A 25,911-nucleotide genomic window follows, 5' to 3' on the forward strand; every position below is an offset into this window, starting at 1 on the left:
CCCCAGTCTTCAACAACTTCTGGCACCTATGCCTGAAGACAACAGTGACTAATGTGCTTAATTTATCAAATTGTGTGCTGACTGCAGCACAACTGAAACTTTTGAGTAAAGGTTTGATATTTGTGTCTTCAGTGGCAGGTGATTTAAATGACATGTTTACTGAATTAACTTGCTTTGCAAGAAATGTTGATTTAAAGTTGCTATATAAAAATTCTCAATTTAATAATCTTTTGAAACGAGCTAGTACATTTATACCTAATAGTACACCCACTGTAAAAGCTTTTGTGAGTATGTGTAAACAAGAACTGTATGAGCTTTATTTTGTTAATCAAAAAGGAAGTAAGTTTTTTAACCTTAGTAGTGAAGAAAGAGATGCACTAACTTCTTTATGCTTGAACAAAGACAAGATTATTAAATCAGCAGATGAAGAGGGAAAATAGTTATTATGGATATAGTGCAATACAATGAATGGATGAATGAATTTTTATCTGATACTTCAACTTTCGTGAACGTTGATTGGAAGTTTATTTCTGATGTTGTTATGAAGGTTAAAACTTTTTTATATGAAATATTGATGGATGGCTCAATTACACCAGAGAGATATATAATTATTTGTATATGGTTAACCCAGTTACACCTTTTATTTATGGATTACCCAAAATCCATAAGAGTTTAGTCAGGCCAACAATGAGACCTATTGTGTCAGGAAAGAAATAGGACACAGTAGGAATTTCTAAATATGTGGATAGACAACTAACTCCTGTTTTGAAATACTGTCATAGTTATATTAAAGATACTCGTGAATGTTTACGGATGTTAAATGAGTGGTCCCTAATAAATGTAAGTTCAGACATCCTTTTAGTAACCATGGACATTAGGTCACTTTTTACTGTTATTCCCAATGAGTATGGAATTGAATCAGTATGGGAATATTTAACACTACATAAGGTATATGATGCAATGAAAGTGAACCTATTATTTTCTATGTTGGATTGTGTCTTGAATAATAACATATTTATGTTTAATGATTGTTACCATCAGTGTCTGGGGGTGGCTATGGGTACGCCAACAGCTAATACTTATGCTAACATAGTTCTAGCTAGATGGAAAGAACAATAGATATTCTCAGAAATAGAGATGTGTTATATAAATGAACATCTAGTGTTCTTTAAAAGATTTGTGGATGATGTCTTCCTGTTATGGAATGGTACTAAGGAAGAACGTATTGCATTTGTAGAATTCTTGCACACCAGCACAAACTTTTTGAGATTTGAAGTGAACTCATCTTTTGATGAAATACATTTTTTGGATATAGTTCTTTCTAGAGATTATGTGCATTTTAATTCCAAGATTCATAGGAAAGATGTAGAAGTTAGTAAGTATGTACACCCACAAAGCTTACATCCCAGGCATATTTTAAAGGGCTAGTAAAAGGACAGCTTATGCGAGCTAGCAGACTCCGTATGAAAGATGTAATTTTTGAGCTGGAGATGAATGACATGGCAGACTTTTTTATGGAAAGGGGCTATAATAAAGGCATAGTACAACAAATGAAGGGAATAGTTACTGCGTTAAGGAATGATACAGCCAGACCGTATTTGAATGGCAAGGCTGATAATGCTGTGGTGGAGATGCCAAACCAAGCAGAACTATGAATAAATTGAACTAAATGATGAAATATAATCGACACACTGGTCTTGTTAAGCAAATAATTAAAAAGAACTGGAGTATACTGACATCCAGTCAAGAAGTTGTTGATCTAGTAGGTGAGACACCACATTTTGTTTATAAAAGAGAAATGAATTTAAAGCAACATTTGTGGTATAATGATATAAGGAGAGATAATGTGTTACAAAAATCTATTAATAAATTCGGTACTAAACCGTGTTATAGCTGCACACATTGTGCAGATATTAATATGGATTTATGTTTTATACATCCGATTAGTCAAAGCTGTTTGAATTTAGATCTGCTGGAACATGTAACACAGAAAATGTCATTTATTTTGCTAACTGTGTGTGCTGTCAATGTTTTTATATTGGTAAAACAACTAAAAAACTAAAAGAGAGAATACGTGCACATTGCTCTGACATTCATAGAAATGTCCTTACAAATGCTTTGGCTAAGCATGTAGCAACATGTAGGTGCTGAGCATAAATTCCAATTTAGAATTTTGCAAGTATTGTTTAAAAATAAAAATGGGGGTGAATTAATAAATAAAATAGAGTTAGCTGAATATAAATGGATTCATTTTTTTAGAGCTGATCACATGCCAGGTTTGAATGCGAATAATAGTATAAAACCTATTTTAAAAGATAGACATGATAAAATATAAGCCTCAATGAGGCCCAGTTTTAAGGAAACTTTTATAAGATGTGGGGCACTTTAAGGATGTAATTACTGGTATTATTACGTTTGTACTTTGATTGGTTGTGCTGTTGTATATATGCTTGCTATGGTAGGACAATTTTATCAAACACTGAAGAACAGTTTTTTACTCGAAAGCTTTGTTCTGCTATTTGTGCTGTTTATGTCCTGAGCTAATTAAATTATTTATCGAATGGTGGATTTGGAATGTTTTTTCCTGGAACATTAAAGAGAGCAGTGCTTTATCGCGTCATATCAGAGCTAGTGGGCCCCAGTACCGTTTTAAGTTTTTTGTGTTGGAAATTGTGAGAGATAACATTAGACGGGGGTGATATTATAAATAAGACTGAGCTGACTGAATTAAGTTGGATTGCGTTTTTTTAATGCAGTAAAGACACCAGGAATAAATGACATGGTATCTATTAAACCATTGTTGCATGCACAGGCACTCCCCCATTGATATTTTATATATATATGAAAAATGTTTGAGATGTGTGGTTTTAAGCTGCTGTATTTTCTTTGTAAACATTTTTACTAAGTGCTGATAGTGTGTTAGCATTGTATTGGTCTGTGTGTCTTTAAGAGGATGGAGTTCTTAATTAATCTGACTAACTGACTGCTTTTAAATAGGGATAGAATACTGCTGTTACTTGAGTCTGTAGAAGCAGCTGCTAGGCCGCAAAAGCGCTTACCCTGTTCTCATATTAAAGTTTTTCTTTTAGCTGTGGTGATTCTCTTCATTTTTTTTATTATATGACTTTTTCAAAGAAATCACCGAAGTAGAAGACAGAACCTACCCTTGATGAATACAAACTGTGTTGGGTCAAGAGTCTCTAAGTAACCTATATTCCTATTTATTAGTTCCATGCTTTCTTGGGGTTCCCTATTAGTTCATAGACAATTTGGTTCAGTGAATGGCATTTTTGGTGCACTTTCATCGAATGTGCTGTTCATCGAACTGTTCATACTGAGATTGTGGTAAAGTGAAGATTGGAAAATTTGCCCTTTCCTCACTGTAGTGCAATCTAAGAGTTGGTGTACACAATTAGTGGGGGGTGGAGGGTGTAGCCCTCCACATGAGAGGAATTCAATTAAGTGAGTTTTCGCTGATTTAATATAGACACCTTTTTTTCCATAGACTTACAGTTGAAGCCGGACAGGATTCTGGGTCTATAATTGCATGAGTCTTTTAAAGATCCACTTTTGAGTAAGGGAATGACTGTTCCTGTCCTCCATTAATGTAGCACAAAACCTGTTTTCAGGCTAATATTGAATAGCTTTTTCAGGGGGTCTGATATGTATTGTTTCAGGCCAACTAGTAGGCCACCTGGCAAGTTACCCTGCCCCTTCCCCCATTTCTGTGGTGTTCTTGGCCATAGATAATGCCTTAAGAACTTATTTTGGGAAATTTTGGGGATGGAGATGCAGGTATTTGATCTGAGAATATTGGAGGGTTGAAGGTGGTGAAGTTAAAGCCAAATTTGTCATCCAGTAGATTGGTTATATCCTCTGGTTCTGAGTACGCATTTGCTATTAGCTATGCACAGTGCTAGACATCATTTCCTAAGTTTCTAACATAGTTAAAGAATGTGTTGTGGTTATCTTTTAGCTGGGTGGTGATTTGTAGCTCATATCTGGCTGTGGTTGATTTGATGATGGCAAGGCCCAAGTTTGTTCCGAATTAGTATTTAGCAGTATCACTTACATTGATCCTGTTGACTTAGCCAACCTGCTAGCAGATAGGTTCAGTGTAAACTTCACCCCCCCCCTGTCCCCACAAAGGCCCTTTTGACATCTCTGATACTTGTCCTGCACCTCCCATCCCCATAGATCAAGTGTTAAAGGCCCTCTCCAAGGCAAAGAACACAGCTTTCATGGGACCTGATAGTATCCCAGGCTGTATTCTACACCATCTCCAGCAAGAACTGGCTTCACCATTGCGCACCCTACTCAACTACAGCTTAAGTACTGGCTTCATTCCAGCAGAGTGGAGCACTGCCATTGTGATCCCCTTGCACAAAGGTGGTGCCACTACTGACCCTGCAAACTATCGCCCCATTAGCTTGACAAGTCTGAGTTGTAAAGCCATGGAACATATTATTATTATGGATCTCATAAATGAGGACATAGGCAAACTCCAAGCATTTGACCCCACCCAGTTCAGATTCATCAAGGGCAGATCTTGCCTGTTGAACCTAGTCGACTTCTTTGACACTGTCACCAAGGCCCTGGATGAGGGAAAGTCAGTACATACAGTTTACCTTGACTTGGCCAAGGCCTTTGACACAATCCCCCACTCAGGCATCATCAAGAAGCTAAGATAACTTGGCATAAATCCGTATCTCATTAGGTGGGTGTCCAACTGGCTCACCAACAGGACCCTCAAGGTCAAAATAGGCACCTCCTCTTCTGATAGCAGACCTGTCACTAGTGGAGTTCCCCAGGGATCTGTCCTGGGAACCCTACTGTTTGGCATCTACTTCTCAGAGGTCCAGGCAAAGACAAAAGGCCTGTGGCTGACCATGTTTGTGGACGACTGTAAGTTGGGTGCTGTCATTGACTCCCCAATTGATTTCAACATACTGCAAGAAGGTCTCACAGCAACTAATGACTAGTGTCAATGTCATGGCCTCAAGCTAAACTACTATTCAGCAAAAACACAGCCCCTGCTGATTACCACATCAATGGCAACCCCCTAAGCACACAACCTCTGCTAAAAGACCTGGGTATTCAGGTTGATAATAATCTCACATTCGACCATCATATAGCGGCAGTGGTCAGAAAAGCCTTTTACTTGGTTCATCTCATAAGTAAAGGGATTGCATCCAGAAAAGGAGGTTATTACCTCTCTATACTCCTCCCTCATTAGACCAATAATTGAGTATAATGCCTTGTTTTGGTATGTACTTCTCCAAACATCTCCAGCAACTGGAAAGGCCATAGAAATACTTCACAAAGAGAATCCATGTCCTCCAAAACCTGTCCTATGTGGATAGGCTCAAATTGCTATCACTCTACTTGGTATTGTACAGATTGCTCAGAGGTGATCTGTGTCTAGCCTACAAGGCAATCTTGGACCCTGCCCTGCTAGAGATGCTCCATATCCATATGCCTCCTCAAGCATTACCGCTCGTAAGGCCTGAATCTAATATGCAACATCAACAAAACCTGCTGGAGAGACAGGTTGTCTCCCAGAGGCTGGCCCATCTCTGGAACAGACTTCCCATACACATCAAACAGAGTACTTCGCTGACCCTCTTCAAGTGCAACCCTGATGAGTGGATGGGAAAACACAAATTTGTCCCAGGGGTTCCACCTGCATCCCTCATTGACAGGGGCAACAGGTGCTGACTGAGGTTTCTTTTTGGGGATAAACTCTTGGCTACTGTTGTAAGCGTCTATATCATATTATCGATGACGCAAAATGTCGAATGCTCAAAAGAGTGAAAATTCTGAAACTCATACTCCGTCCCCCAGCTAAATATATATTCCAACTCCAAGATTTCACTACAGTGAAGAAAGGGCAAATATCCAGATCTTCACTGTACTGTGATTTCAAAAACGGAACTTTGAGTTTTTGGCACATTCGCTATTTTGACATTCGACATTTTGAATTTGCGATAACGTGATATAGATCCAGTTGTAAGGGCCCCAGGGCCATTAGCCTAGTAACCTCCTAAGATCCTATGATGCTATGATCCTATGAGGATCTGGAGCTCCTTGTTTAGTTTAACCAGAGCACTTTTGTCTTCTTTAGAGTTAGATTTATTTTTGTGTGCAATATTATTTTTCCTTTTATTCTAGAGCCTGTTTATATTACAGGTCCCAGCATAAGGGTTTATTTTTTAATTTGGCATTTTATTTATTTCTTAGGGGGGACAGATGCATTTATGCAGCTATTTATATGTGTATAGAATTTGGCAATAACAGATTCTGCAAAAGTAGTGGGGAAATTGAAGTGGGAGGGGGGCTTTTGAATTTAGCCAGGTTTTCACTCAGTGCTAGTAAATTAGCCTTCACATCGTTTCTGAATACTAAGATATTGGAGGATAACTCAGGCTTTCTTTTTATCAGGAATGTGACTGACCTTTGGCCAATATGACCAGGAAGGAGGAGGTTACAATTGTTGGGGAGCCAAGCTGCCCTTTATTGGTAATCACCAAGTCCAGGATTTTATCAGTTCTGGTTGGTGTGCAGACTAACTAGTCCAGAGAGTTTGCATTGATGAAGTCCAGAAATTTCTGGACATACATGCATGAGGATGTAATTTCCAGATATACATATTTAAGAATGTATAAGTCTCCATTTTATAGAGGGGTAGTTAAGTCTCCTAAGAGAATGGTATTTGGGCTAATACATAGGGATTCTACACTGGTTAGGCAGGAGGTATGGGCTGAAGGGTACATAGAGGGGGTCCTGTAGTTATGACGTGATCTGGGAGTTTTTTTAGAGTAAGTTGAACATGAAGGAATTCCAGGTCATTATCTTGTTTGATGATTATGAAGGTGAGATTTTTTAAGAATATAAAGACACCTCTGCCTTTAGTGCATTCCTCTAATGCCACCATTTTGTGGGTATTGTTGCAGTAAAAAACTGAGTTGACATTAAAAGTAGACATCAAAACATGTCATAATTTTTATTTTGTTTTCAAGCCACTTGCAGCTTTAAAATCAAGGCTATACCAAGAAATAAAATTAATTATAAAACATAGATATATAACAAGTGCAATAATACAATTGGAATTTAGACTGAGATATTTTTAAGAAAAGGCTCTATGGCTCTGCTTATCAACTCATCTGTTGTAGCTCTCTGTTGAGAGTGAAAAGAGCCACAAAAGTGGCCAGATTTAAAAAGGACTTGGGTGTTTAGTGACTACTTGGTGTGTTACTTGCACCCGAGTCGAAAATCTAGGGCTCTTCCTGTCACAACTCCAGGTGTGCATATGGAGACTGCTGGGTCCAATGCCTGTTTCCAAAAAATGAATCTGGGTTTGCTTCTCCGAAACACTTTGGATTTGGACATAGGAAAAGGTTAGCAATTCACAATGCAGAACTAACAGAGTAGCTCATTGAATTCAGTGGGCTGGGCTAGTAATACAAAATCTCCACTTTTATGTAGGACCTGGTACTGAAGGCTATCCCTGGTGCGATGCCAGAATGCCTGCAGTACTAAGTTCTACTTGCATGTTGAGATGTACTGCATAGTCAAGATGCCAAGAATGGAGGTCAAGGTCCATGCACATGCATATTTGAACAGTGTGCAAGTCATCTCTGTACGTCAGTGAGGATAGCTCACAGAGATGTCTAAATATAAAACAGATGGTATTCCCTGCAGGGCTAGTGGCCCTAATACCCTTACCCTGACAAGCTGGGGAAAATACAAGCATGAGTATGACAATTGTGTTGTCAGTCATACCCGCAGTCATCCATCTGCTCCACAGGCAGAGCTCCAATGTAAAATGGCCTCATGGCTGGACAGTTCTCCCTCTGTGGCAGACCTGGTACTGCTGGTAGGCTCTCTGTCTGCATTAACAGGTCTTTCATACAGGCAGAGCAGTGGGGTTGGTCACCTTCTGCTGGACTTGGCAGACTGGTTGATTCCTTAGGCAAATCCATGCTACTGTAGCTATAGATAATGAGATTCATCAGCAAAGCATGCTATGAAATTTCCTTATAGGATCATAGGAGGTTACTAGGCTACCATCCCAGAGATCATTTCAAACCTAGTCATTTCATCCCAATGTAGTACCATAGATACTCAAGTCAATACTCAGGATTGTATTTATTAATGACTGCCCATGTCCAGGAGGGTTGTGGGCTCTGTCCCCGGTAAGAATTTACAGCACCCCATCCACTCATCCAGGTTCCTTTTGAATAGTGTCATAGAGGTGCTCTGCTACACATGAATTGGCAGCCTATTCCAAAGACACAGCAGTCTCTGGGAGACAAATCTGTCCCTCCAGCACGTCCTATTCAAGTCACAGGCCTTATTTAGCTCCCTGAAACAGGTAACTCTAGTCCTGTTTGATTTAAGGATGTGCAGCAAATTCATTAGGTTTGGGTTGGAGATTGCTCTGTAAGCCAGGCATAAGTCTACCCTAAGAAGGCTATACAATACTGAGTTTAGTGACCAGGACTTTAGTCAGTCTGTGCAAGACACATACTGGAGTCCCTTGATCTTCTTAGTTAGGAACCTCTGAGGTCTCACCAATTGCTGCAGGTGCTTTGTATGGTACATGCCAAAAGGGGCATTATTTTTATTATTATATAGGCCTGATTAGTGATGAGTATAGAGGGATTATAACCTCATTTGCTCTAGAGGTGATGCCTTTGCTAATCAAGTGTGCTACATAGAAAGCCATCCTTACTACAGTAGACACATGGTGGTCAACGTTAAGGTCACAGTCTACTTGTGAGCCCAGATCTCTTACCACTACATAGGTACATAGGATATTGTTGCTAATTTTATAGGGAAGGGATATTGTTTTTACCAAAGGGAATGATGATGCATTTCTTTGCTTTCAGTTTCAGACCATGACTAAGACACCAGGCGTTGGTCTGCGTAAGACCCTCCTGAAGTATACTGACACATTTGGGGGTTCAATAATTGCACCCAGTTTACAGTCGTCCACAAACCTGGTCAGCCACAGCCCCTTAATTTCTTCCGGGAAATATATACCAAACAGTAGGGGTTCCAGCACTGACCTTTGTGGCAGCCGACTAGTGACAGGTGTGCTGGTTGATGTGGAGTCACCAGCTTTGATAGTATGTAACTGGTTTGTGAGCCAATTGGCAACCCATTTTACAACAAAGGGGTTTACGTTCAGTTTGTTAAGTTTGTCAGTAATACCTGAGTGTGGGATTGAGTCAAAGGCCGTTGCCAAATTGAAGTATGCTGTGTGCACAGATTTGCCATCATCAATGGCCCTGGTCACATTTTTGAAGAAATCCACCAGGTTTAACAGGCAGAATCTGCCCTTGACAAAGCTGAGTTGGGTCGGATCCAGGGTTTGGAAGTCACCTACATCTTCATTTATGAGATCCATGATGATTGTTTCATGGCTTTACAGATGAGGCTGGTCAGGCTTATGGGTCTATAATTCCCTGGGCCTGTAGCTAAGCCACCTTTCTGGAGGGGAATAACTGTTGCTGTTCTCCATTTTGCAGGAACAAAGCCAGTGGTTAATCTGAGATAGGATAGGGTATTTAATGGTGATGCAAGTTCATGTTTTAGTTTGTTAAGAGATAGCCTGAGATGCTGTCTGGTCCCATAGAGCTGTGTTTTTTTTTGCCTTAGACAAGGCTTTAATGACCTGATCTTCAGATATGTAGGATGGGTGGGGGGGGGGGGGGGTTGGAGCCAAGGTTTGTGATAAGTTTGTAGGGGATAAGGAAGTGAAATTTTTTCCATATCTGTCTGCTAGCAGGTTTGCTGTGTCTGCAGCATTAGTGTGTGCGATACCATTAATCACTAGTTTGGCAAATGCTAGTGTCCTACCTTTTAAGCTACATATGTAGCGCTAAAAGGCCTTATGATTATCCTTGGCTGTGACTGCTAAGTCTTTCCTCAAAGTTACCCTTATATTTGCCTTTTGAGGTTGAGAAGGGTGCTTTTCCATTGTTGAGTCTTTGCCTTAGTTTTCATAGACAGCAACTTTCTTCATTTGTTGTAAAGTTTGTCGATGCTGGATGTCTACCAGGGTGGCTTTGTTTTTTACTTGGGGCTCTGGCTTTGATTCTCTCTGGAACAACCAAGTCTATACACTTATACAAGTGATTGTACAGGGCTTTAGTGTAAACGTTGGTGTAGTTACCACATCCAGCTAGGGGTGAAGTTCAGAATGCATTTATGCCCTCCCCTAGGAGGGTATAGTTTGCTTTGGTGAACTTTTTTAGTCTGGCTTCACTCTTTGTGAGTTCTGGTGTTAGTGCCAGTTTGAAGGTGACCGATTTGTGGTCAGAATTAACTATTGAGGGTCCGACAGTTGCAGTGATGCATCTCTTTGTCATGTGTGTAAGCACCAGATCTAGCATGTTTGTTCCTCTTGTTGGGGATTGAACAATTTGTTCCAGGGCATTTGAGTTAACAAAATCAAAGAACTTTTATGCTAGTGAGTTAGGGCTAGAGTAGGTTTCCCAGTTGATAGTGGGATAATTGAAATCCCCCATAACCAGAGTGGCAATATTTGGATTGACTCCAGTTTGGTGAAGTAGGCCTCATACGCATCATGATCCATGGAGGGAGATCTATAACTAGCTATGACTTGAATGGGGGTCTTACCCACAGTAATCTGAACTTGGAGTAACTCCATGGAGTTGTCCAGTGTAACTAGTCGGGAGGTAAATGTATTTCTAATATTGACAGAAACACCACCTCCTTTGGTTCTCACATGTTCATTTTGCAGTCTGAAGGTGTGGAAGGCATCGTAGCCTAGCAAGGCTGGGGTACTCTCTGAAGCCTTGAATCAATTTTCTGCGACTGCACAGACATCTACATCCTCCAGTGACAGAAGTGCTTCCAGGCTGTACAATTATTGGTTTAAGCTCCTACCGATTAGCAGCATAACCCTTGTTTTGTTATGGTTGGCAATTTTCATGTCTGCAATTTTTTTTCTGAAACCTTGCCTAAAAAAGGTACTATGGGGTAGGCAAGAGCCTTTGCCAGCAGCTGAAAGCCTATTGGTGCTATGTGCAAACTGTCTCTGGCAAAGCAGCAAGGTTTGTTGACCATATTATCACAAGGCTACAGAAACTGGATTCCCTTTGAATGACACCAAAAACTAAGACAATTATTCAACTCAATCATTTTTTATTTATACTGTGTCATCATTCTAGGTGATGGTAATATGCTGCTCAAAACTAGGGACATACCTGCCTGGGACACATAAACAGAGAGCTCAACCAGGTCTCTCTCTTCATATAATCCTGAGAGATATGTCTCAGGTCGTTCACTCCAAATGAGCTATGACAGAGTCATAATGGTACTTGTTGCAGAGACACCTGAGTGAATGCGTGACCTGACATATCCTGCCACTGGACAGGCAGCTGACCGTGACTTTCTCCTTATCTAATCTGTGAGTGGGAGATCCGTGTGTTTCACTATGGACTCTCCAATGACAAGAACATTTCTTTTTTGAATGTTATGCCTTAAGAGCTTGGTAGGTGAGAAACTGGTGTTGCCATGTGTCTTGGGTGCTGTGCTAACTGTGTTAGTTGCAGCAGTCTTTTGCTTTGGAGGTCTCTGGTGTTTCAGTAAGGTTTTTGAAAGAACCCCCATGTATGTTGATTTATGTGTTGAATGCATACTATGTGTATGGGTAGAGGTACTGTGTGCATGAGTAGTGGTGGGTGGGTTGACAACTTCTTCAGTGTTACTGTTTTGAGTGTGAGAGAGTAGGGATTCAAGATTCTTGGTGTAGGTACATCTGTTGCACTCTGTACTAGAATGGGTTAATAGTAGAGGGCTGTCAGTGTACATGAGGCAGATCCTACACTATCTCAGGAGACCCAAGTCAACAAGACTGACAGGAGAAACAAGGGTAGTCCAACTGTCCGTAATGCTAGGTTTGAAGAGCTATTATCACAAAGAGGGTGCTTTCAGGACTGCTCTAGGAGGAGCTCTGTAGATGGGTATTTCTGATGGGGTTTTTGGATGGTGGTTTAATAGGTCACAACTCAAGAGCAATATTTCTTAGATCGGAGATGTACTAAAGATGAGGACTATACTAATGTACTAAAAGTATATCTAAGGGAAAAATTGTTGAAATTATCTGTCCAGTTATAGCACACAATTGCACAGCAGTCAGTCATTCTGCGGGATGCACAAACAAGCAGAATCAATCTCAAATGCAAGGCTTAAGTACTAGAAACTAAAAATTAAAAAAAACTTTTAAAAAACTAAAAATAACCAGTGAAGGCGCTTACTCCAAGCCCTAAACAAATCACCCTTCACCAGATAAGTTCCAATCAGCACGCTTTTTTCACAAGGGTGTAGAAGGGCCCCTTCCAATCAAAGATGACTTGGAAAATATGCTCGGAATACAACAACCACTACAAACAGACTCAGATGCAGCAAACCTGTATTTGGACTACGCTACAGCTACTAGCTACACTAATTTAAGTGGGAAACGCTAAAAAGTTTTAAACAGCATGAAAAACAGCAGTGAGACACTAAAAAATGTTTTAAACAGCAGAAACACAGCAAGAAGACACTAAAGAATGTTTTAAACACCAAATAAATCAGTTATTTAAAACACTGCTTGGCAGAAAAACAGAAGAAACAGAACAGATGCTTAGCAAACAGTGAAAAGTAGCAACAATTACTATGCAAACAATGTACACAGCAACAAAACCTTTGCAACAGCGAAAACAGCAATAACATATGATTTAACAGGCACAATAAGGCCGACAAGTGCAGTACAAACAGTGCAGTTTTGTTTACAATATTAAAATACAGTATTAAATAAGCAGAACACAATAAAACATGCAGTAAATAGTATAATCAAGCAAAAAACAGGCAACTTATGTTTTTTGTCACGCTCAGAAGCCTCTAGTCATATGGTACCTCAGCTCAGAGTTGTGGCTGGTAGCTCACCTCAGTTCAGCTCAGTTCATACTTACCTGTTTCTAACATACAGGGACTCTCAGCCTTTCACTTTCCTGGTGTTGGTAGATGTAGAATTAGATGAACTCTACCCTGGATGATGTCATCCGAGGAGGTGGGATGGAAAAGTCACATTGCAATAGTGACAACTGGAAGTTGAAGAGTCCTCACTCTGCTATTCAAAATTTTTGTATTCATCCCATTATGTGACTAAATCACATACTGTGCTCAGGCTCCTGGGTCATCCATGAAAATGCAAATCCATTCCGTTACTTGAGTGAAAAAGTCACCAACCAGACTCAAGCTCTTGATTCATTTATGAAAATGTGTACTTTTGCTTAATATGTGTTACCTATTTAAAACAATACACAAATATTAAAAAAAAAGAATGGAGGTCTTCATTGTCTCAATTACTGCCCTCCCTTTGTCTGAATTACATGTTTGCCTGTGAAGCAATTAAGAGACTAGGATATTGTTTGTAGCTGTAACTGTTGTTGCAAATACCCAAGTCTGCAAACACCATGGGATACTTCAGACTTTTTTATTCACAAATTATCTACAGTTTCCATTAAAGGTTAATGGCTTAAAACAATAAAATGCATCCTGTGGAACTCAAATCGGCTGAAGGTACCAATAAAAGCACTAGATAAATTGTCTCAAGGCACCATTCCCAAATGGCCACAAAAAACAAGACTGTTCCAGTAGAAAACAAATAAATTTATTAATAAACAAAATCTCATTAACATTTCATCTGTATAGTCTGTAAATATCACGCTATAAACAACTTTGCAACTTATGAACTTAACTAACACTATTATAACCACAAGCTTATTAGGTGATGTGACATAAAACCCAACCAGTGACCTTTAATCTGAATTGCTTACAGATCCATAAGCCAAGAAAAATTCTGACACTGCCTTTGCAGTACCGTTATGCATTTAATTATTTAGTTAACAATACCAAACAAGGTAAAAAGGAGGGAAATACACGCTAAAAGGGTGGCTAAGGCCATAAAGAGTCACCCACCAGGCTGGCAACAGCCTGTTCCCCTTTTTCCTTTTTTATATAATCAAATGCAACTAATACATTAAAATAATTAAATATAAAATAAATGTTCACAAATTTCTTTCCTGTATGCAAACAGTAGGGTCATGGGGTCATAGGTATATACTAAGCTAATAACAACTAAGGCCCTCATAGGCCTAGCTGTCCAACTCAAATGTGACCCACAAATCTGATTTTAAACATATGGGGATTTACTGACTGCCTCTGTCCAGAAGAAACATAGCAGGCAGACCAGGGGTGAATTTCTGATCCAAGTTGCACTTAAAAAGAGATAGAGTGGAACTCTGCTTCACGTGGATAGGGAGCATATTCCAGAGAATGGGAATTCTCTGAAAAACATATCTATCTCTCCAACATTTCCTATTTATGTCACAGGCAAAATTTAGGTCTTTAATCTAGTAGTTCTGATGTTGTTTGTTTTAAGGATGTGCAAAACATTCATCAAAGCAGGGTCTAAGTATGCCCTGCATGCCAGGCAAAGATCACCTCTCAGAAGTCAGTATGATACAGAGTAAAGAGACAGGGCTTTAAGGCGATCAGTGTAGTACATTGTATTTACTCCCTTGTAAGGAAATTTTTGGTACGTTCCAGTTGCTGTATGTGTCTGGTCAGGTCCATATCAAAGAGGGCATTATACTCTATAATGAGTCTGTGTAGGGTGGGCGGATGGCATAATGGTTAAGGTGTTTACCTTATAGATGCTAAGTGCAGAGTTTGATTCTCACATGTGGTAATTAGCTAGGCTTGAAATGGCTCACAAGGGCGGTCAGCCTAGTTCTAACCTATGAGGGCCAAGTACAGTAGTATGACGACCTACCTAGATGCCAACTATTAATAGTGTTTTATTGATGACAGTTACCTGGGGTGGTAGACTTCCCAAAACATACTATAATGCATTTCTTGGTATTGAGTTTTAAGTCATGGCTTTTGCAACATGTGACTGTATTAGACCTTCCTGACGGGTGTTCTCATCTTGGGGGAAATTCAATGACTCCCAGTTTACAATCATCTGCAAACATGGTCATCCAAAGGCCTTTGACATTGGCTTTGACATCTGAATCAAGTCATCTGAGTAGATGCCAAAGAGGAATGGGCCCAGCACAGAGTTCTGGGGGACTCCACTGGCGACCAGCCTCTTTGTGGAGGTGGCCTCACCAATTTTAACCTCCTGGGTCCTATCAGTGAGCTAGTTAGCCCTGAAGAATGTTATAAAGGGGTTTATATCTAATTCCATACATTTGTTGACAATGCCTGAGTGGGGTATTATATCAAATGGTGTAATCAGATCTACTCAGGCAGCATGCACTGTTTTCCCCTCATCCATTACCTTTTCAAAGAAGTCCATCAGATTCAGTATGCATTACCTGCTTTTGACAAAGCCATACTTGGATGGAACCAGTGTCTGGAGGACTCTTATGTCCTTGTTGATAATTTCCATGATAATTCTTTCCATGCCTTTGCAAATAAGACTAGCCAGACTAATGGGTCTGTAGTTTCCAGAATCTTTATAAGATCCTCTCTTAAGTAGGGGCATGACCATTGCAGTTCTCCATTCATGTGGCACAAAGCCTATTTTAAGACTAACATTAAATAATGACTCCAGATGTCCTGCTTAGTCATATTTTAGGCTCTATATTACATTGACGAACACTTAAATGTTCGAATCTCTAAAGGTCGACCTTTAGAGATCGAACATTTAAGTGTTTGAAAATGTAATAAAACAAAGGGAAAAAAAAAGGTAAACTGAAAGTGCTTTAGCAGGGGGGCAAACCCCCCTGCACCCCCACACCCCCCTACTTAAATATACCAACTCTGAGATCGCACTTCAGTGCATGGCAGAGCAGAAATGGGAAATTTCCCATTCCCTACACTGTAGCACCATCTTGGAGTTGGTATATTTAAGTAGCGGGGGTGGGGGATGCAGGGGGGCTTGCCCCCTGCTTACACCCTTTTGGGGTTTTTTTGTTTTACTTTTATTTATTTGTTTATTTTTAATTTTTAAAGATATTCGAACACTTAACTGTTCGATCTCTAAAGGTCAGCCTTTAGAGATTCGAACATTTAAGGGTTCATTTATCTAATATAGACCCATATTTTAGAATATTCAGACAGTATCCTGGAATATTATTACAGCCCAATGAAGCCATGTTCTTGGCTTTAGTAAGTGCAGCCAATATATGCTCCATAGTTATAGCTGTAAGGGTTATATTTGAGGGTATTTTTGAGGGGATGGTTGGGGTGAGGGGGGGTATGGTTGGAACTGAATTTGTCCAATAACAGGTTTGCTATACTGCCAGGCTCAGTGAATGTAACACCATTAACCACAAGTTCAGCTCATTGGTATGGCTACCCTTAAGATTTCTGACATAGCTGTATAAGGTGTTATGGTTATCTTCCACCTGGGAGGCTATTTTAATCTCACAGTTGGCTTTGCTTGGCCTAATTAACCCTCTTAATTGCTTATTTACTTTTATGAGAGAGTTTCTATTTTTATTGAAATTACCCTTCGTGATGTTTGCCATATTTTTTTTCCTTTTATTGTATATCCTGCTTAATTTGGGAAGCCAATGGGGGGGTTTGCTTCTAGGGCTAGTCCTGGGCTTATATATTGTAGGTTCAGCAACCCCTATGCAGCCATTGATATGGTTGTGCAGAGTTTCTGAGAGCAAATCAGCATAGATTGCTGTGCTCTCTGGGTTTGGAGGGGCACTGAATTTTGACAATCCATCACTTAATAAAAAGCAATTTGTCTCAGCATAGTTACTAACTGTTACTGGTTTTAATGGGATTATGGAGTGATTTTGATTTTGAATGAGCCAGCTTTATGGTTGGACCTTACCAGGGAGGATGAGACATTGTTGGGAGGGGGGCAGCATTCTCCCATACTTGTAAGCACAAAGTCCAGTATGTTGGAGCCCCTAGTGGGTGTATTTACTATTTGGTCAAGGGTGTTTGTATTTATGAAGTCCAGGAATCTCTGTGCCTATAGATTTGAGGCCATGTAGGATTCCCAGTCTATAGATGAGTAATTAAAGTTTCCCATGAGTAGGATGTTAGGTTGGATAGTAAGTATCTTCAGTAGGTCCAAATATGCATTGCAAGCTTCTTGAGACATGGAGGATGACCTTTGGCTGGCTAGGATATGGTCCAGGATTTTGTGTATGGTGATCTGCATGTGGAAGAATATTGCATCATCCTGTATGAATACCTTAATGGTATGCTTGTTATTGATGTATATTAAGGGATCTACATCACATGATTGAGTTATCAGAAACTAGAAATCCATATGTACGAGACCATGTGATTGAGTTTCTGAAAACATGAACATCAAACAAACAAACCCCCCCCCCCCCACAAAAATCTACTTTTTTATATTTATGCAGGGGGCAAGCCCCCTTCACCCCCTATGTGGGGGACTGTGCCCCCCACACCCCCCTGCAAATTATGAATACCAACTCCAAGACTGCACTACAGTGAAGAAAATGGTAAATTTCCCCATCCTTGCTGTAACGCAATCTCCCCTCAAAAGCTTTAAGTTTTCAAAAACTCAATCATATGCTCTTAACCATATGAAGTTTGAGTTTCTGAAAACTCGATCAACTGATAGGGATCCATATAAAGACACCTACTCCTTTAGCCCTTTTCTATGCAGGTACTGGTCTAAAAGTGTGGAAGGAAGTCACTGAAACCTACACTGCCAGTGTACTCTGCTGCTTTAAACAATGTCTTAATAACTGCACAGATGTCTATATCCTTGAGTTTGGCATTGTGCAGTAAAACCTTGAGGTTCAGTTGAGTTTATTTTGCTATGTCAAAAGGTTTGCCAATTCAACATTGCCTATAAATGCACTATGGAGATGGATAAAGTTTTAGCCAGTATTTCAAAGCCTGGAGGAGAAAGCTGCAGACCTTTCTTGGCAAAGCAGTGTGGTCTGTTAACTATGTCTTCTCAAGCTGACAAATGTTAGATCCCCTTAGAATGTATCTTGAAAGATAGCCAGTTGATGAAATAAATAATTTTTGCTGATATTGTGGCATCATCCTTAGTGATAGTAATATGCTGCTCAGTGCTATGTTCATACTAGCCTGAGGCACACAGTCTGAAAAGTCCATAATGCCTCTGTTCATATATTCCAGGGGGGTGCATCTCAGGTCATTTACACCTACATGGACTATGATGGAATCAAACTGGTGCCTGTGGTGTAATGGCATGACTGCATGTATAATTAGGTGGATTCTGGCAGCAGATAAGCAGCTACCAGTTAAAAATTAACTTTAATGTCTCAATGAGTTAGCTTGCTAGTGGCTTGATAAATGATTGCTTAAGAACAATGATACATTTAAGTTGAATAAGTCCAGACCCAGGTCCAACAAATTAATGCCATCTCTTTTTATATTATATTGGGTCTCTATCACAAAGCTGTTTGTGCTCAGTTAACAAAATGCCAAACAGTGGACCAGCTGTTGCTACTCCGTGCTTAACAAGCCTTCTGGCTCCCTCTATCATTTGAGGCTCCTATCCATTTTAGTCAAGGAACAATTGCTGATATGTCTGATTATGGCTAAGTCACATAGCATGTGATATATAAGTTGTCACTTGGGTGTCTATCCCAAATCATTTTCCCCAAGATGAATGATGATTGTATGGAAATATCTTGCCCTTTGGACAATCCGTGGAAGGGGACTCAATAGCTGACACCATCAAAATCTAGGAATTCCGTTCCATACAATTTCACAGTTGGCTTGGTCTAGCTCAAGATTATCACTGTTGGGTCAGATAGAAGCTCTGACCTCAGCTTTCAAAATGAAAGAATGCCCTTGGATGATAATGGTTCTTAATCCAAGAATTAAATGAAATTGTTAAAACATTAGTTGTAGCTGAACTGTCAAATGTATCTTAAATATGTATTGGGAAACCACCTGCCTAGTCATTTAAAAACTTCTCAGCTTCTATGGACTGACCTGAGTCAGCTGTATCAGAAGGTCTACCAATTCTGAATAAGTTGGAAGTGTAACTGTTCAGGCAAATGCCTAGGTGCTTTAAAACTCACCATAACTGATTGGAAAGCTCCCAATTGGTGATCTTGTAGTCTTCCTTGGTAACGAATACCATGCTGTTAGAGACTGGATATGTGATCAATCCTTTGAAAGGTCTGACCCATGCCAACAGGTAGATGAGAGTCTACACAACTCTGTAAAGTAACTTGGTGACCATAACCTACCTGGTCTGTTTTAGATCTGTTAATGCAAGTTAAAATAGTCTTCTGAATACAAATAACCTCATAAGACTACCAATCAGTTCACTGACTTGGAAGGCACCAGTGTATAACCATGAAAATAATGTATCCCATAAACAGTGGTTGTAATGCAAATCTGATAGGGATGTACACTGACAATAAAAGATTTCAGAAGTGATGTGCCCATGGGACTCCTTTTGTCATATTTGAGTAATGTCCACCCTTTGAATACTCTATTGACAGTGAAATGCTTGGTAACATCTGGGACTTCAGATATTCTGGTAAACAAACTTAGGGCTATTAAGTGAATCTTGAGTGTACAAAGGGCAAGTCCTTTGAAATTACAGTGATGTAGATACCATAAAATAATTTGGTGTGACCACTACCATTCCTGACTTTCTAAACTGCTGAAAAATTGTATGAGTTGTTTAACTGCTGTGGTATAAGCCCTATTAGTGGTCCTAGCCCAGAAGTTCTAGAACAACAATGGTATTACGCTTCTCTGATACTCCAAATTGCTTCTGGAACTGGAGTGGAGAGTAAATTTGATTATGGAGTCCGTTTTTTGAATTGTTGAACCTGTAATCGAGAAAGTGCATCTGCTAGTTTGTTTTTACAACCACTAATGTGTTCTAATGTGAAAAACACGTTGATCTTCAAAGAAATAAAAAAACAACAGCCTTAAAACTAAGTTGACCCAAATATTTTTGAATGATTTACTGCTGAGTACCTCAACTACTTCTTCAGCTTTCTCCAGCACCAAAGGAGAATCTTGCTGTTGTCAACAATGGAAATATAGGGGTGTTAGAGGTACCTGAGTTAACACTGCTGTATCCATGATCAAAGGATGTGTCATTTTTCTACCTACTGTCTGAGCTAAACTTGCCCTGCCTTCTTCATTAAAAGCTTCAATAAATGTCTCTAAATATTTGTCTTTTATCACCATATGGTCTTCCCTTGATAACCCAGTGGCCCAAACAAATCCATACCTGACTGAATTTTCTAAGAATTGTCCTTGAGCCCCTGTACTGTTCTTCCTTCCTGTTCTCCCTTCTTGGATTTCTGGGAACATGAGCCTCTTCTGCATTGCTTGCCTCATTGTCTGAGCCTCTGGAATATTTCAGTGACATATGGAAGATGCTGAATGACCATCCCAGACAGCTGCCAGTCACATTACATTTTCTAGCAACAGTGTGCATTAATGTGGATGATTACATCCTCTTCCCAGCAACAGTCATGGATCAAAGAACTGCCATGCAACAGTTCTATAGCATAAACAACTGCACCCATGTCCCAATAAAAACTCCCACTGCACCTGATGCAGAACTGTACATAAATAGAAAGGGGTGCCCATCACTCAGTTGTCAGGTCATGCGTTCAGCAAATGGCCTCATTACAAATATCATAGCAACACAATCTAGTAGTGTCCATGATGCTACAATATGGTGGGAAAGTGGTCTGAGGGCTTGTACATCATAGTACAAGTATGTGTACGCCATGTCTTTAAGAAGCATGCAAGGCTATACATGCATGTATAAATTCTAGACACGTGCAATCTCTAAGTGCCATCTTGAAGAAGCACCCAGTTATAGCTGTAAGGGTTATATTTGGGGTATTTTTGAGGGGATGGTTGGGGTGAGGGGGGGTAAAGTTGGAACTGAATTTGTCCAATAACAGGTTTGCTATACTGCCAGGCTCAGTGAATGTAACACCATTAACCACAAGTTCAGCTCATTGTTATGGCTACCCTTAAGGTTTCTGACATAGCTGTATAAGGTGTTATGGTTATCTTCCACCTGGGAGGCTATTTTAACCTCACAGTTGGCTTTGCTTGGCCTAATTAACCCTCTTAATTGCTTATTTACTTTTATGAGAGAGTTTCTATTTTTATTGAAATTACCCTTCGTGATGTTTGCCATATTTCTTTTCCTTTTATTGTATATCCTGCTTAATTTGGAAAGCCAACAGGGGGGGTTGCTTCTAGGGCTAGTCCTGGGCTTATATCTTGTAGGTTCAGCAACCCCTATGCAGCCATTGATATGGTTGTGCAGAGTTTCTGAGAGCAAATCAGCATAGATTGCTGTGCTCTCTGGGTTTGGAGGGGCACTGAATTTTGACAATCCATCACTTAATAAAAAGCAATTTGTCTCAGTATAGTTACTAACTGTTACTGGTTTTAATGGGATTATGGAGTGATTTTGATTTTGAATGAGCCAGCTTTATGGTTGGACCTTACCAGGGAGGATGAGACATTGTTGGGGGGGGGCAGCATTCTCCCATACTTGTAAGCACAAAGTCCAGTATGTTGGAGCCCCTAGTGGGTGTATTTACTATTTGGTCAAGGGTGTTTGTATTTATGAAGTCCAGGAATCTCTGTGCCTATAGATTTGAGGCCATGTAGGATTCCCAGTCTATAGATGAGTAATTAAAGTTTCCCATGAGTAGGATGTTAGGTTGGATAGTAAGTATCTCCAGTAGGTCCAAATATGCATTGCGAGCTTCTTGAGACATGGAGGATGACCTTTGGCTGGCTAGGATATGGTCCAGGATTTTGTGTATGGTGATCTGCATGTGGAAGAATACTGCATCATCCTGTATGAATACCTTAATGGTATGCTTGTTATTGATGTATATTAAGGGATCTACATCAAATGATCGAGGTTTCAGAAACTCGAAATCCATATGTACGAGACCATGTGATTGAGTTTCTGAAAACATAAACATCAAACAAACAACCCCCCCCCCACAAAAATCTACTTTTTTACATTTATGCAGGGGGCAAGCCCCCCTTCACCCCCTATGTGGGGGACTGTGCCCCCCACACCCCCCTGCAAATTATGAATACCAACTCCAAGACTGCAGTACAGTGAAGAAAATGGTAAATTTCCCCATCCTTGCTGTAACGCGATCTCTCCTCAAAAGCTTTAAGTTTTCAAAAACTCAATCATATGCTCTTAACCATATGAAGTTTGAGTTTCTGAAAACTCGATCAGCTGATAGGGATCCATATAAAGACACCTACTCCTTTAGCCCTTTTCTATGCAGGTACTGGTCTAAAAGTGTGGAAGGAAGTCACTGAAACCTACACTGCCAGTGTACTCTGCTGCTTTAAACAATGTCTTAATAACTGCACAGATGTCTATATCCTTGAGTTTGGCATTGTGCAGTAAAACCTTGAGGTTCAGTTGAGTTTATTTTGCTATTTCAAAAGGTTTGCCAATTCAACATTGCCTATAAATGCACTATGGAGATGGATAAAGTTTTAGCCAGTATTTCAAAGCCTGGAGGAGAAAGCTGCAGACCTTTCTTGGCAAAGCAGTGTGGTCTGTTAACTATGTCTTCTCAAGCTGACAAATGTTAGATCCCCTTAGAATGTATCTTGAAAGATAGCCAGTTGATTAAATAAATAATTTTTGCTGATATTGTGGCATCATCCTTAGTGATAGTAATATGCTGCTCAGTGCTATGTTCATACTAGCCTGAGGCACACAGTCTGAAAGGTCCATAATGCCTCTGTTCATATATTCCAGGGGGGTGCATCTCAGGTCATTTACACCTACATGGACTATGATGGAATCAAACTGGTGCCTGTGGTGTAATGGCATGACTGCATGTATAATTAGGTGGATTCTGGCTCCAGATAAGCAGCTACCAGTTAAAAATTAACTTTAATGTCTCAATGAGTTAGCTTGCTAGTGGCTTGATAAATGATTGCTTAAGAACAATGATACATTTAAGTTGAATAAGTCCAGACCCAGGTCCAACAAATTAATTCCATCTCTTTTTATATTATATTGGGTCTCTATCACAAAGCTGTTTGTGCTCAGTTAACAAAATGCCAAACAGTGGACCAGCTGTTGCTACTCCGTGCTTAACAAGCCTTCTGGCTCCCTCTATCATTTGAGGCTCCTATCCATTTTAGTCAAGGAACAATTGCTGATATGTCTGATAATGGCTAAGTCACATAGCATGTGATATATAAGTTGTCACTTGGGTGTCTATCCCAAATCATTTTCCCCAAGATGAATGATGATTGTATGGAAATATCTTGCCCTTTGGACAATCCGTGGAAGGGGACTCAATAGCTGACACCATCAAAATCTAGGAATTCCGTTCCATACAATTTCACAGTTGGCTTGGTCTAGCTCAAGATTATCACTGTTGGGACAGATAGAAGCTCTGACCTCAGCTTTCAAAATGAAAGAATGCCCTTGGATGATAATGGTTCTTAATCCAAGAATTAAATGAAATTGTTAAAACATTAGTTGTAGCTGAACTGTCAAATGTATCTTAAATATGTATTGGGAAACCACCTGCCTAGTCATTTAAAAACTTCTCAGCTTCTATGGAGTGACCTAAGTCAGCTGTATCAGAAGGTCTACCAATTCTGAATAAGTTGGAAGTGTAACTGTTCAGGCAAATGCCTAGGTGCTTTAAAACTCACCATAACTGATTGGAAAGCTCCCAATTGGTGATCTTGTAGTCTTCCTTGGTAACGAATACCATGCTGTTAGAGACTGGATATGTGATCAATCCTTTGAAAGGTCTGACCCATGCCAACAGGTAGATGAGAGTCTACACAACTCTGTAAAGTAACTTGGTGACCATAACCTACCTGGTCTGTTTTAGATCTGTTAATGCAAGTTAAAATAGTCTTCTGAATACAAATAACCTCATAAGACTACCAATCAGTTCACTGACTTGGAAGGCACCCGTGTATAACCATGAAAATAATGTATCCCATAAACAGTGGTTGTAATGCAAATCTGATAGGGATGTACACTAACAATAAAAGATTTCAGAAGTGATTTGCCCATGGGACTCCTTTTGTCATATTTGAGTAATGTCCACCCTTTGAATACCCTATTGACAGTGCAATGCTTGGTAACATCTGGGACTTCAAATATTCTGGTAAACAAACTTAGGGCTATTAAGTGAATCTTGAGTGTACAAAGGGCAAGTCCTTTGAAATTACAGTGATGTAGATACCATAAAATAATTTGGTGTGACCACTACCATTCCTGACTTTCTAAACTGCTGAAAAATTGTGTGAGTTGTTTAACTGCTGTGGTATAAGCCCTATTAGTGGTCCTAGCCCAGAAGTTCTAGAACAACAATGGTATTACGCTTCTCTGATACTCCAAATTGCTTCTGGAACTGGAGTGGAGAGTAAATTTGATTATGGAGTCCGTTTTTTGAATTGTTGAACCTGTAATCGAGAAAGTGCATCTGCTAGTTTGTTTTTACAACCACTAATGTGTTCTAATGTGAAAAACAAGTTGATCTTCAAAGAAATAAAAAACAACAGCCTTAAAACTAAGTTGACCCAAATATTTTTGAATGATTTACTGCTGAGTACCTCAACTACTTCTTCAGCTTTCTCCAGCACCAAAGGAGAATCTTGCTGTTGTCAACAATGGAAATATAGGGGTGTTAGAGGTACCTGAGTTAACACTGCTGTATCCATGATCAAAGGATGTGTCATTTTTCTACCTACTGTCTGAGCTAAACTTGCCCTGCCTTCTTCATTAAAAGCTTCAATAAATGTCTCTAAATATTTGTCTTTTATCACCATATGGTCTTCCCTTGATAACCCAGTGGCCCAAACAAATCCATACCTGAATGAATTTTCTAAGAATTGTCCTCGAGCCCCTGTACTGTTCTTCCTTCCTGTTCTCCCTTCTTGGATTTCTGGGAACATGAGCCTCTTCTGCATTGCTTGCCTCATTGTCTGAGCCTCTGGAATATTTCAGTGACATATGGAAGATGCTGAATGACCATCCCAGACAGCTGCCAGTCACATTACATTTTCTAGCAACAGTGTGCATTAATGTGGATGATTACATCCTCTTCCCAGCAACAGTCATGGATCAAAGAACTGCCATGCAACAGTTCTATAGCATAAACAACTGCACCCATGTCCCAATAAAAACTCCCACTGCACCTGATGCAGAACCGTACATAAATAGAAAGGGGTGCCCATCACTCAGTTGTCAGGTCATGCGTTCAGCAAATGGCCTCATTACAAATATCATAGCAACACAATCTAGTAGTGTCCATGATGCTACAATATGGTGGGAAAGTGGTCTGAGGGCTTGTACATCATAGTACAAGTATGTGTATGCCATGTCTTTAAGAAGCATGCAAGGCTGTACATGCATGTATAAATTCTAGACACGTGCAATCTCTAAGTGCCATCTTGAAGAAGCACCCAGAGAGAGACAGAGCATGCATATCATTATTGTTAGTTTGTATATTCTTGTTTCTTACAAGTCCTTTCATCCTGTGTCTTGGGCAACCTCCAATCAACCCAAGGCTGTCTTGTTGCCCTGCACTGTGAGACCCTGCGTCAGTGGAACACTAAAGTGCTTTCAGCTAAACTAGTTCCCCTCAGCAAAACTTTCATCCCGTGTCTTGGCCAACCTCCAATCAACCCAAGGCTGTCTTGTTGCCCTGAACTGTGAGACCATGCACTGGTGGAACACTAAAGTGCTTTCAGCTACACTAGTGCAAGTTAGAATTGTATTTAATCTGTCCTCTAAACTGATGACTCTTTCCCCTTTCACTGTACGTGTGCACACTACTGGTCCCCACACCCATTTTTCTCTTCCTATTGTACTCCTAAGTCAATTACTTAAAA

Source organism: Protopterus annectens, chromosome 1.part1 (genome assembly GCF_019279795.1).
Source record: "Protopterus annectens isolate FY-2018-M chromosome 1.part1, PAN1.0, whole genome shotgun sequence".
NCBI classification, from domain to species: domain Eukaryota; kingdom Metazoa; phylum Chordata; order Ceratodontiformes; family Protopteridae; genus Protopterus; species Protopterus annectens.